This window comes from Phyllobates terribilis, unplaced genomic scaffold, assembly GCF_046119375.1.
Source record: "Phyllobates terribilis strain yellow unplaced genomic scaffold, ASM4611937v1 Scaffold_7__3_contigs__length_470593459, whole genome shotgun sequence".
NCBI lineage: Eukaryota > Metazoa > Chordata > Amphibia > Anura > Dendrobatidae > Phyllobates > Phyllobates terribilis.
In genome coordinates, this window is record NW_027362767.1 from 405,508,806 (window position 1) to 405,521,728 (window position 12,923).

The 12,923-nt window shown below is 45.0% G+C and overlaps 1 protein-coding gene across 2 annotated transcripts in view; it reads right to left on the minus strand.

Moving 5' to 3' along the window:
* LRFN1 (leucine rich repeat and fibronectin type III domain containing 1) overlaps positions 1 to 12,606 on the minus strand; it is a 300,005-nt gene extending 287,399 nt beyond the window's left edge. For both annotated transcript variants that reach the window (XM_073641697.1, XM_073641696.1), the window contains exon 1: positions 12,288 to 12,606. The gene's annotated coding sequence lies outside the window, so the exon portion shown is untranslated. The remainder of the gene's footprint in view (positions 1 to 12,287) is intronic.
* Between the last annotated feature and the right edge of the window lie 317 nt (positions 12,607 to 12,923).

The following is a 12,923-nucleotide window of genomic DNA, read 5'->3' on the forward strand; positions in this document are numbered from 1 at the left end:
ACTGTACTGTTCTCTATCTGTACTACATGTACTGTGTACTGCTCTCTACCTTTACCACATGTACTGTACTGCTCTCTACCTGTACTACAGGTACTGTACTGTTCTCCACCTGTACTTCATGTACTGTACTGCCCTCTACCTGTACTACATGTACTGTACTGCACTGTACCTTTACCACATGTACTGTACTGCTCTCTACCTGTACTTCATGTACTGTACTGTTCTCTACCTGTACTACATGTACTGTACTGTTCTCTACCTGTAATACGTGTACTGTACTGCTCTCTACCTGTACTACATGTACTGTACTGCTCTCTATCTGTACTACATGTACTGTACTGTTCTCTACCTGTATTATGTGTACTGAACTGCTCTCTACCTGTACTACATGTACTGTACCGCTCTCTACCTGTATTATGTGTACTGAACTGCTCTCTACCTGTACTACATGTACTGTACCGCTCTCTACCTTTACTACATGTACTGTTCCGCTCTCTACCTGTACTACATGTACTGTACTGCTCTCTACCTGTATTATGTGTACTGAACTGCTCTCTACCTGTACTACATACACTGAACTGCTCTCTACCTGTACTACATGTACTGTACCGCTCTCTACCTGTACTACATGTACTGTACCGCTCTCTACCTATACTACATGTACTGTACTGCGCTCTACCTGTACTACATGTACTGTACTGTTCTCTATCTGTACTACATGTACTACATGTACTGCTCTCTACCTGTACTACATGTACTGTACTGTTCTCTACCTGTACTACATGTACTGTGTACTGCTGTCTACCTGCCCTACATGTACTGTACGGCTCTCTACCTGCCCTACATGTACTGTACAGCTCTCAACCTGTAATACATGTACTGTACTGCTCTCTAACTGTACTGTACTGCTTTCTACCTGTACTACATGTACTGTACTGCTCTCTACCTGTACTACATGTACTGTACCTCTCTCTACCTGTACTACATGTACTGTACTGCGATCTACCTGTAATACATGTACTGTGCTGCTCTCTACCTCTATTATGTGTACTATACTGCTCTCTACCTGTACTACATGTCCTGTACTGTTCTCTACCTGTACTACATGTACTGTACTGCTCTCTACCTGTACAACATGTACTGTACTGCTCTCTACCTGTACTACATGTACTGTACTGTGCTCTACCTGTACTACATGTACTGTACTGCTGTCTACCTGTACTACATGTACTATACTGCTCTCTACCTGTACTTCATGTACTGTACTGTGCTCTACCTGTACTACATGTACTGTACTGCTGTCTATCTGTACTACATGTACTATACTGCTCTCTACCTGTACTACCTGTGATACTGCACCGATGGCTGCACCGCAGCATTAGTGGATCAGATCTGAGATCAGGACATGCCATGGACTCCATGGTGATTATTTATTGCCACTTACTATTATCAGAAAATTACAGACCAGAGATCGGGACTATTACAGACAGCGCTGCCGTCTACGAGGACTCATCAGATAGATGACACACGATTCATTGCTCATAGCTGAAATTGATGGAAGATTTTTAAGATGGGGAAGGAACTACAATGCAAGAGATGACAGACATGGCAGCAACGCATCTACACACAGTCACTACAGGTGCTAGTAATCTACTAATGGGCTGGTACAATCCTGCTTACATCCACGTTGGGGGCTCAATTCGGAGTCCTGGAAGCAAATTCAGTCCCAGATGTAAGAAATAATGCTGCATCCTTGGCAGAACCCAACAGACACCATTGGGTCCATCGGTTGGCATTGTTGCATGGGGGGTTAGCTAACTAACAGTCACTATATCAGTGGTCATAACCATGGATACCTAAGGTCCTGCAATGCCCTGCACATGAGGAAAGAGACATAGTGAATCAGAAAAACTATACTACATTTCTAATTGGAGGTATTTGGTAATATTATTAGTATTACACTTACTACATATTGGGATAGGATCTTGGAGATGGCAATACCTCTTTAAGCCCCCCACACGCAATAGATAGTTGTTGGGTGAACAATTGGCAGCTCTCTAGACCCCCGCATGCGAAGGAGCGTTCTGCCAGACTCCTTCGACGGCGGCATATTTCTCCAAGAATAAAAGAGTTGGTAATCAGAAGTTAGATTGTCAGGGGAGGGTCAGGAGACCCCCATACACATTGGCCGAGCCCCCCGATATCGGAGGCTTCAGCCGACGTCGGTCTAATGTGTATGAGGGCCTTTACTGTGGCTCACATAATGGTGGTTTTATTTGGCCCGCACCAGAATCACCACCTCTATATGGGCCCATTATACTGTATGGAGGACTATGTGGGGCCCATTATACTGTATGGAGGACTATGTGGGGCCATTATTCTGTACGGAGGACTATGTGGGGCCATTATTCTGTATGGAGGACTATGTGGGGTCATTATACTGTATAGAGGATTAAGTGGGGCCCATTATACTGCATGGAGAACTATGTGGGGCCCATTATACTGTATGGAGGACTATGTGGGGCCTATTATACTGTATGGAGGACTATGTGGGCCCATTATACTGTATGGAGGACTATGCGGGGCCCATTATACTGTATGGAGGACTATGTGGGGCCTATTATACTGTATGGAGGACTATGTGGGGCCATTATACTGTATGGAGGACTATGTGGGGCCCATTATACTGTATGGAGGACTATGTGGGGCCCATTATACTGTATGGAGGACTATGTGGGGCCTATTATTCTGTATGGAAGACTATGCGGGGCCCATTATACTGTATGGAGGACTATGTGGGGCCCATTATACTGTATGGAGGACTATGTGGGGCCCATTATTCTGTATGGAGGACTATGTGGGGCCTATTATTCTGTATGGAGGACTATGCGGGGCCCATTATACTGCAAGGAGAACTATGCTGGGCCCATTATACTGTATGGAGGACTATGTGGGGCCCATTATTCTGTATGGAGGACTATGTGGGGCCTATTATTCTGTATGGAGGACTATGCGGGGCCCATTATACTGTATGGAGGACTATGTGGGGCCCATTATACTGTATGGAGGACTATGTTGGGCCCATTATTCTGTATGGAGGACTACGTGGGGACCATTATACTGTATGGAGGACTATGAGGGGCCCATTATACTGTATGGAGGACTATGTGGGGCCCATTATTCTGTATGGAGGACTATGTGAGGCCATTATTCTGTATGGAGGACTATGTGGGGCCCATTATACTGTATGGAGGACTATGTGGGGCCCATTATACTGCATGGAGTACTATGTGGGGCCCATTATACTGTATGGAGGACTATGTGGGGCCCATTATACTGTATAGAGGACTATGTGGGGCCCATTATACTGTATGGAGGACTATGTGGGGCCCATTATACTGTATGGAGGACTATGTGGGGCCCATTATACTGTATAGAGGATTAAGTGGGGCCCATTATACTGCATGGAGGATTAAGTGGGGCCCATTATATTGTATGGAGGACTATGTGGGGCCCATTATACTGTATGGAGGACTATGTGGGGCCCATTATACCGTATAGAGGATTAAGTGGGGCCCATTATACTGCATGGAGGACTATGTGGGGCCCATTATACTGTATGGAGGACTATGTTGGGCCCATTATTCTGTATGGAGGACTACGTGGGGACCATTATACTGTATGGAGGACTATGTGGGGCCCATTATACTGTATGGAGGACTATGCGGGGCCCATTATTCTGTATGGAGGACTATGTGAGGCCATTATTCTGTATGGAGGACTATGTGGGGCCCATTATACTGTATGGAGGACTATGTGGGGCCCATTATACTGTATAGAGGATTAAGTAGGGCCCATTATACTGCATGGAGGACTATGTGGGGCCCATTATACTGTATGGAGGACTATGTGGGGCCCATTATACTGTATGGAGGACTGTGTGGGGCCCGTTATACTGTATGGAGGACTATGTGGGGCCCATTATACTGTATAGAGGATTAAGTGGGGCCCATTATACTGCATGGAGGACTATGTGGGGCCCATTATACTGTATGGAGGACTATGTGGGGCCCATTATACTGTATAGAGGATTAAGTGGGGCCAATTATACTGCATGGAGGACTATGTGGGGCCCATTATACTGTATGGAGGACTATGAGGGGCCCATTATACTGTATGGAGGACTATGTGGGGCCCAATATACTGTATAGAGGATTAAGTGGGGCCCATTATACTGCATGGAGGATTAAGTGGGGCCAATTATACTATATGGAGGAGTATGTGGGGCCTTTATACTGTATGGAGGACTATGTGGGGCCCATTATACTGTATGGAGGACTATGTGCGACCATTATACTGTATGGAGGACTATGTGGGGCCACTATTCTGTATGGAGGACTATGTGGGGCCATTATTCTGAATGGAGGAGTATGTGGTGCCCATTATACTGTATGGAGGACTATGTGGGGCCCATTATACTGTATGGAGGACTGTGTGGGGTCCATTATACTGTATGGAGGACTATGTGGGACCATTATACTGTATGGAGGAGTATGTAGTGCCCATTATACTGTATGGAGGACTATGTGGGAACATTATTCTGTAAGGAGGACTATGTGGGGCCATTATTCTGTATGTAGGACTATGTGGGGCCCATTATTCTGTATGGAGGACTATGTAGGGCCCATTATTCTGTATGAAGCACTATGTGGGGCCCATTATACTGTATGGAGGACTATGTGGGACCATTATACTGTATGTAGGACTATGTGGGGCCACTATTCTGTATGGAGGACTATGTGGGGCCATTATTCTGAATGGAGGAGTATGTGGTGCCCATTATACTGTATGGAGGACTATGTGGGGCCCATTATACTGTATGGAGGACTGTGTGGGGTCCATTATACTGTATGGAGGACTATGTGGGACCATTATACTGTATGGAGGAGTATGTAGTGCCCATTATACTGTATGGAGGACTATGTGGGAACATTATTCTGTAAGGAGGACTATGTGGGGCCATTATTCTGTATGTAGGACTATGTGGGGCCCATTATTCTGTATGGAGGACTATGTAGGGCCCATTATTCTGTATGAAGCACTATGTGGGGCCCATTATACTGTATGGAGGACTATGTGGGACCATTATACTGTATGTAGGACTATGTGGGGCCACTATTCTGTATGAGGACTATGTGGGGCAATTATTCTGTATGGAGGAGTATGTGGCGCCCATTATACTGTATGGAGGACTATGTGGGACCATTATTCTGTATGGAGGACTATGTGGGGCCCATTATACTGTATGGAGGACTATGTGGGGCCCATTATACTGTATAGATGACTATGTGGGACCATTATTCTGTATGGAGGACTAAGTGGGGCCCATTATACTCTATGGAGGACTATGTGGGGCCATTATTCTGTATGGAGGACTATGTGGGGCCCATTATTCTGTTGGTCCGCAACTAGGTCCAAGTTTTTCATTTTGGCCCTGTGTATGTTTGAGTTTCACATCCCTGGTCTAGATTTTCTGCTAGCCGCACGGCTTAAAGGGGTTGTCTGGGCATGTTAAAAAGCAATGGAAGCGATACTCCATCCAACCACTTATCTGGATCCAGCGCAGGACGCTGTGTGGTTGGCGCTACACCGGCAGGAATTGTCATGGTTTAAAGTGGCAGCAGCCTGACCGCTGAGACCAGTGATTTGCCACTACAGTCAAGAGACTTACGTAGACACTGATGACGCAACACCTGGACGTTGCAGAAATCACCGGTCCTAGCGGTCCTGCCGATGACTTCCAGCAGGTAAAAATGACGACCACGGTGCGGCCGGTGCTGGATCCTGGTAGGTGGCGGGAGGTGATTATTGCTTCATTTGTTTTTTAACATACCAAGCCACTGGGGAATTCTTGATTTTGCCTTAATAACCCCTTTAAGTCTGGTTGGTTGTCTAACAATTTTTTCTATGGATAACTTAGAAGGGACCAAAGTAATAAGAAGATGGAGAAGTGGTTTCAAGTCGGAAGAAATATCTTAGAGTTGACTAGATACAGATGTGATCACCATTTTTTTTTATTGTCTAAGGACTACAATTTCTCATAAATGAAGTCCAATGCATTACCCTGTTGTAGTAACAAAACCCTCAGCAGTTCACATCACAACCAGCAGATGGCCACATGTAGCATAAACATTCCCCAACAGAGTATCACAAAATTGTGTATTTTTTTAAGCTACTTATCAGCCAAGAGTACACAATTGTAAATGAAGACCGAACAGAAGATTTAGCACCAAAGAACAAAGCAAATGCATGGTCAAGAAACTACTGATGGGCAGAATGGAGGGGTAATAAGGGGCGTCACTATAATAGGTCTGGGGGTTGCAGCCACACCCGGGTCCTGGAGCCTAAGGAGCCCAAATGTTCCCTTTGACCCATATTAGAAGACCAATACCACGATAGTTGGGGGCCCTGTTGGAAATTTTGAATTGGGGCCCACAAGCTTCAAATTTTGCCACTGGGGGGTAATGTAGTCAAAATGCAGCACAAACTATAAAAAAGGGGCAAAACTTTGTGAAATCACTAAATACGGAAGTAATCTACCAGCTCTCCTTTCTGACCTTCATTTGTTGGTTGTGATTTTTCCAAACTATGGCAATTTTAACACAAACCTCTAACAACCAATCAAATTCTAACTGACATAAATCAGGGATCCATCAGAAAAGACTGCAATCTGATTGGCTGGTGGGGATAACTCCTCTATATTTAGTCTGCGCACGTTTTTCTAGGTTTCTCCCACTGAGCCTATGTTCAAACTCTGGCACTGATAGGACAACCCGTCTCCCCAGCGATCATCATCAAGTTCATGTCGTTTTCCCAGGAAGCCCCCGTCGTCAGTAACATATGCTCCCGAGTTCGTTCCTGATGATGTTTGTAACAGGATCTCACAGATTGTGCTCATTATGCAAATAAACAGCAAACCTAAAATACAATATGGGTTACATAAAAGTACTAATGACATTAACAAACCGGAAAGTTGCAAGACTTGACGATGAGCGAGATAAACGCCTGATCTTAATTAAGGGTTTTCTTCTTTTTTTTTTCCCACACTCCAGTTGACTTGAAGGACAGTTGTACTAAGTTAATTTTGTACATGAACGGTAAATAAAAGACATCTACTGTATAATGAGAGACGGGAGATGGAGACTGAAAAGAGAGCGCGAGCAAAGAAAGAGACATAAAGAGCTAATAAGTCTCAGATAGCACGGATGCAACATATGCATACATGTAATGCTATTATACCCTTTGTAACACTGATACATTAAAAATGGACGTTCACTTTGGACAATGGCTTCATGTTAGACGGGTCCCTTTTATGTGCATTTTTTTTTTTACCCTGCCCATAAAAAAAAAATCAGATGTGTCCAAGATTTTTATGAAGCTTGTGCAGATTATTAAGATCTTTATTATCATTATTTTCCAGTAAATGTTGCATTAAAAGGGTTGTCGAGCCTCGAGGTTCAAGTCTGCAGTCACTCTACGTGTGTGTGCAGTGAGCGCGCTGTCAGGATTAACCGGTGCCGGTAGCATGTGATTTGCATACATGCGGTTACGTGCAGACTAGACATTGCGGCCTTGCTCAATGCAAGTGTATTGAGTGAGGCCAGGCAAGTCTAGTCAGAATGTGACCGGAAGTATATAAATCTCATACTTGGGGTCAAATGACTGCCCACTCTCAGCGCTGGCACCAAAGAATCCTAACAGCGTACACTGTGCTCACTGCAAGGATTCACAAATCTGCAGTCACTCTATGTGTTTGTGCAGTGTGCGCACTGTGAGGATTAACTGGTGCCAGTAGATTGTGATTTGCACACATTCGGTCACGTGCAGACTAGACATTGCGGCCTCGCTCGATGCAAGTGTATTGAGTGAGGCCAGGAAAGTTTAGTCGGAATGTGACCGGAAGTATACAAATCTCATACTTGGGGGTCAAATGACTGCCCGCTCTCAGCACTGGCACCAGAGAATCCTAACAGCGCACACTGTGCTCACTGCAAGGATTCACAAGGCTGTAGGCATGTAGAGACCCTGGACAGCCCCTTTAATTTAACCATGGTACAGAATAGTAACCAGCTGTGAAGGCTATTGGAAAATTCTCGGCATGGAGAAAGCCATTGCTACCCGATGTGGCTCAGCAAAGGTTCAAGGAAAAGGAAACTCCGAACATTTTCCAAATAAAATTCTTTCTTCCAACATCTTTAACTTTGCGAAATTCTCCAGTATATCCACATAAAATGTATTATTTTTTGGGAAAAAAATTCCATTAAATGGGTTGTCCAGGCTCTCTACATGACTGCAGACTTGTAAATCCTCACAGTGTGCACAGTGCACACTGTTAGGATTTTCCGTCGCCGGGAGCAGGCAATCATTTAACTTCAAGTATGGGATTTTTCCAAAGAAAGAATGCAATTTATTTGGTCATACTGGAGAATGTCAGAATTGTAAAGATATTCGTATAAAGCGTTTCATTTTATTTGGAAAACAGCTGGAGTTTTCTTTTACTTCAACCACTTTAATATCAGTATTATGGACTGTAGACATATATCACTTAAAATCCTAATGATTTTTTTTATGGTTTTCCAATGTGTTCATAAAAAAAATGTTGGTTGTCCGCGATTTTTTTCCAAAAAAAAAAAAAAAATCCAGTTGAAAACTCTAGTCCCTTGATGATATGTCAGGGTGTCCTACTGCAATCATCTATAGTATGTGTAGGCAATCGAAGCAAGTGTTTAATCCTGCAGTGGAAGAAGGGTCCATGAGGACTGGACTCTCCAGCACCAATGAGAAAATGTTAAAACATCACTTTTACTGTGCAATTAAAAAATGGTGGGAACAAGCAAAAAAAGAGAAAAATGATTAAGGATCCATAAGCTTATGCGTTTTGGGTTAGCAACCATTATTCATAACTATGTCTACAAGGGTTCCTATGCGAATACTAATGGTTTTCACACTATTTTTTCTCCTTCCCTTTAATTCCACAGTACCACCCAAAAGAAATGAAGCATTATATGATACCCATATGCACTTTTAATGAAATGCACAGACATGCTGGGTCCTCCACAGTGACAGACGCTCTTTGTAGTTGCTCTCTCTTTTGGTTGATTGATGAAGGGTACCCCTTTTGGGTTAACATTTCCTTTAATCACAACAAACCAAGTCAAGTATGAATAATCTCATTGCTTCCAATGCTAAAACCACCAGAAAACCATATTGACTGTACGTTCTATGATCTACTGACCATTAGATTCCAGAACTTTAGCTCTTAGAAGATCTGACTAATGCACATTTTTACCATTAGTTACATATGTAACACGTTGACACAATGTATCATCCCGGACTCTGAATGTAGCAGCCCTGCTTACAGCATAGTATAATACTGACTGAGATTGTATCATGTCTCCTATATATTTACAAATAAACATAAACCTTCTGTGTAAACAAATGAGATCCAGTTTATTCCCTCCTGACGATGTAATCTGTATTAATGACATTAGCAATCCGTTTCCTACCTATTTGCTCACCAGCGATGATCACGTTGCTTTATGCACTGCTGACGCTATTAGATCTGTGCTGGTGTATCACAACCTTGCATGCGATTCTATGTAACATCATCATGCCATGATACATACAGACTGTAAAGTGCATCCTGGGGGCTAGCGCAGGACATAGGTATAAAGGATGATATTGGCGAGCGTCTTTTTTTATAAGCTGCTCATATGTGTCAAGGCTAGAAGATTTATGCTGGTATCATGTATCAAGGAGAAAAAAACAACATGTTCCTAGGCTTTTTGATGTAGAATGCTGACTAGTGATAAGATGGTGGGATGCATGTCTCAAGGGGAGAAGCATATATGTGGATGTCACCTCTGAGGGGTATGCAAACTATTTATCATAAACGGATTCAGTTTCGGAGCTGTTATATGCATATTAATGGTAATTTTCAGATTTGGAAGGTGTTAGTTGCTTCTGACATGTCTCACAGTCTTGTTATTTGCAGCTCACATGTTCCAGGTTGTTACCATGTAGGCTGATGGATGCCTGCTATTATAAGATGTAACGCTGTATGTTAATGACCTGCATTGTGAGTACACGACGTGACATACACACTGACTTCTTAGATCATGACACGGATGCTGATTTCTAGGTTCAAAAAATCCGATTCAGTGGAAGATAAGACAGTTCAGAGACATGGACATGTTCAGCAGCATCATAGACCCTTTATAGAAAAGGTTGTTCATCAATATGGGCAGATGGGTACACAGGGGTATGCCGAGCAATAAGATGAGAGATCACCACCATGAATACGGACTAAAGCAGGTTCAGCACCATGGACAGAGGTAATAATATGGACTTGAATCGGATCAGCACAATGGATAGTAATCTGGACTAGGCTAGGTTTATATGAAAGGGCATCAATATGGACTAGAACTGGTTCAGCAACATTGATAGGAGCAGGTTTAGTAATATGGACTAGTACAAGCCCAACACTATTGATTAACATGGACTAGAGTAGGTTTAGCATGGAGGACAGGGGCAGTAATATGGACTAGAGTAGGTTTAACATGGAGGACAGGGGCAGTAATACAGACTAGAGTAGGTTTAGCATGGAGGTAAGGGGCAGTAATATGGACTAGAGTAGGTTTAGCATGGAGGACAGGGGCAGTAATACAGACTAGAGTAGGTTTAGCATGGAGGTAAGGGGCAGTAATATGGACTAGAGTAGGTTTAGCATGGAGGTAAGGGGCAGTAATATGGACCAGAACAGGTCCAGCACCATGGAGAGGGACAGTAATATGGATGCAAGCAAATTTAGCACCCTGGATGAGACTAGAGGAAGCAATATGGACTAGAACTTGTTCAGCTATATAAATAGGAGCAGGTTTAGTAATATTCACTAGAACAAGTGCAGCACCAATGGTATGTCCAATTACATAGACTAGGGGAGGTCAAGCACCATTGATAGAGGTATTAATATGGACTAGGACAGGTTTTGCATAGAATAAATGGGCAGTAATATGGGCTAGAACAGGTCCAGCACCCTAGAGAAGGGCAGTAATATGGGATGGACCTGGTCTAGCACCATAGAGAAGGGCAGTAATATGGGATAGACCTGGTCTAGTACCATGGAGAAGGGCAGTAATATGGGCTAGAACAGGTCCAGCACCATAGACAGGGGCAGTAATATGGGATAGACCTGGTCTAGCACCATGGAGAAGGGCAGTAATATGGGCTAGAACAGGTCCAGCACCATAGACAGGGGCAGTAATATGGGATACAGCAGGTCCAGCACCATGGAGAAGGGCAGTAATATGGGATAGACCAGGTCCAGCACCATGGAGAAGGGCAGTAATATGGGCTAGAACAGGTCCAGCACCCTAGAGAAGGGCATCAATATGGATTTCAGCACATTTAGCACTATGGATGGGGCAGCCATATTGCTAAAGGCAGTAATATGGACTAGAACAGGTTCAGCAATATAAACAGGAGCAGGTTTAGTAATATTGACTAGAACAAGTTCAGCGCCAAGGATATGTCCAGTATCATAGACTAGAGCAAGTCCAGCACCATGGAGGGGGGCAGCAATCTGGGCTAGAGCAGGTCCAGCACCATTGATAGAAGTATTAACATGGACTATAACAGGTTTAGCATCGAGGGCAGGGGCAGCAATATGGACTAGAGCAGGTTCAGATAGGCGCAGGTGTAGTAATATGGACAGGAGCAGGTTTATTGATATTGATTAGAGGAGGTTTATTACCAAGGACAGGGAAGGAGATGGACTAGAGTAGAGTCTTCTCCATGGACCAGGACAGGTCCAGTAACATCCAGTGTAGCAGGGTCAGCACCTGGACTCTGGAGAGCTGTGCCCTGGGCAGGAGGGGTGAGATCAAGACCATGGTAAGAAATGTTCATCACCATGGACAGGGGCATGAGAAGCTGCCAAACATGGAGTCAGCAAGCCAGAGCTTACAGGGAATGTCAGAGACAGCCCAGCACAGAGACAGTCTCTGCATAGACTGGAGAACAGAGACAGGCTGACCATGGAGAGAGCCCAGCACAGAGACAGTCTCTGCATAGACTGGAGAGTAGAGACAGGCCGGCCATGGAGAGAGACCGCCAATGACAGTCACTAGACACCCACAACCCAAAAAAGAGACATCCAGGAGAAGTGGTGCGGCCACCAGCATCAGGAGGCTGAGGAGGAGAGGCTGGCACCGCAGTGTGGCACCTACCTTCCGCTGGGCTCTCTGCGCCATGCCATCCGCCTGCTGCAGCAGCCCCCGCCTCAAGCAACCAGCTGGCACGGAAGGGGCATTCAAAGGGCACGATGGGCTCCATCCATAGCTCCAATCCCCGGCTAATGATCCCAGGCCATCCTGCTGCCCCCAGCACTGCGCACTGCTCGGCGGCCCCCCGAGAGGCAGGAAGCGGGCGCACATCCGAGCCCCGGGAGGACCGAGCGGCGCATCCACTCCTCGCTCGCTGAGTCTGGGTGTTTGGGGTGGGGGAGGCTGGAGGTGACAGGGAGGGAGGACGAGGCTGGGAGGGAGGGGGCTGCTGGGATAGGAGGAGTCCGCTGCCAGGCTCCAGCACTGCACCACAGCAGAGACCGGGCTCACACGTGCAATGTCTGCCCACAGCAGTGCCAGCCTGCCAGGACATGTGTGGCCACAGGGGCGACTACACAGGGGCGACTACCACATACGTGTGCATGATGGTGATGGCAGGCAGGAAGGCACAGACACAATGTACCACAGGGAGCAGACAGCAAAGGTAACAGGACACTAATACCCTGTACAGGGACAGCACAGACAAAACACAACTAGATAATAATATAATAAATACATTATACACAGAAAACACAACTA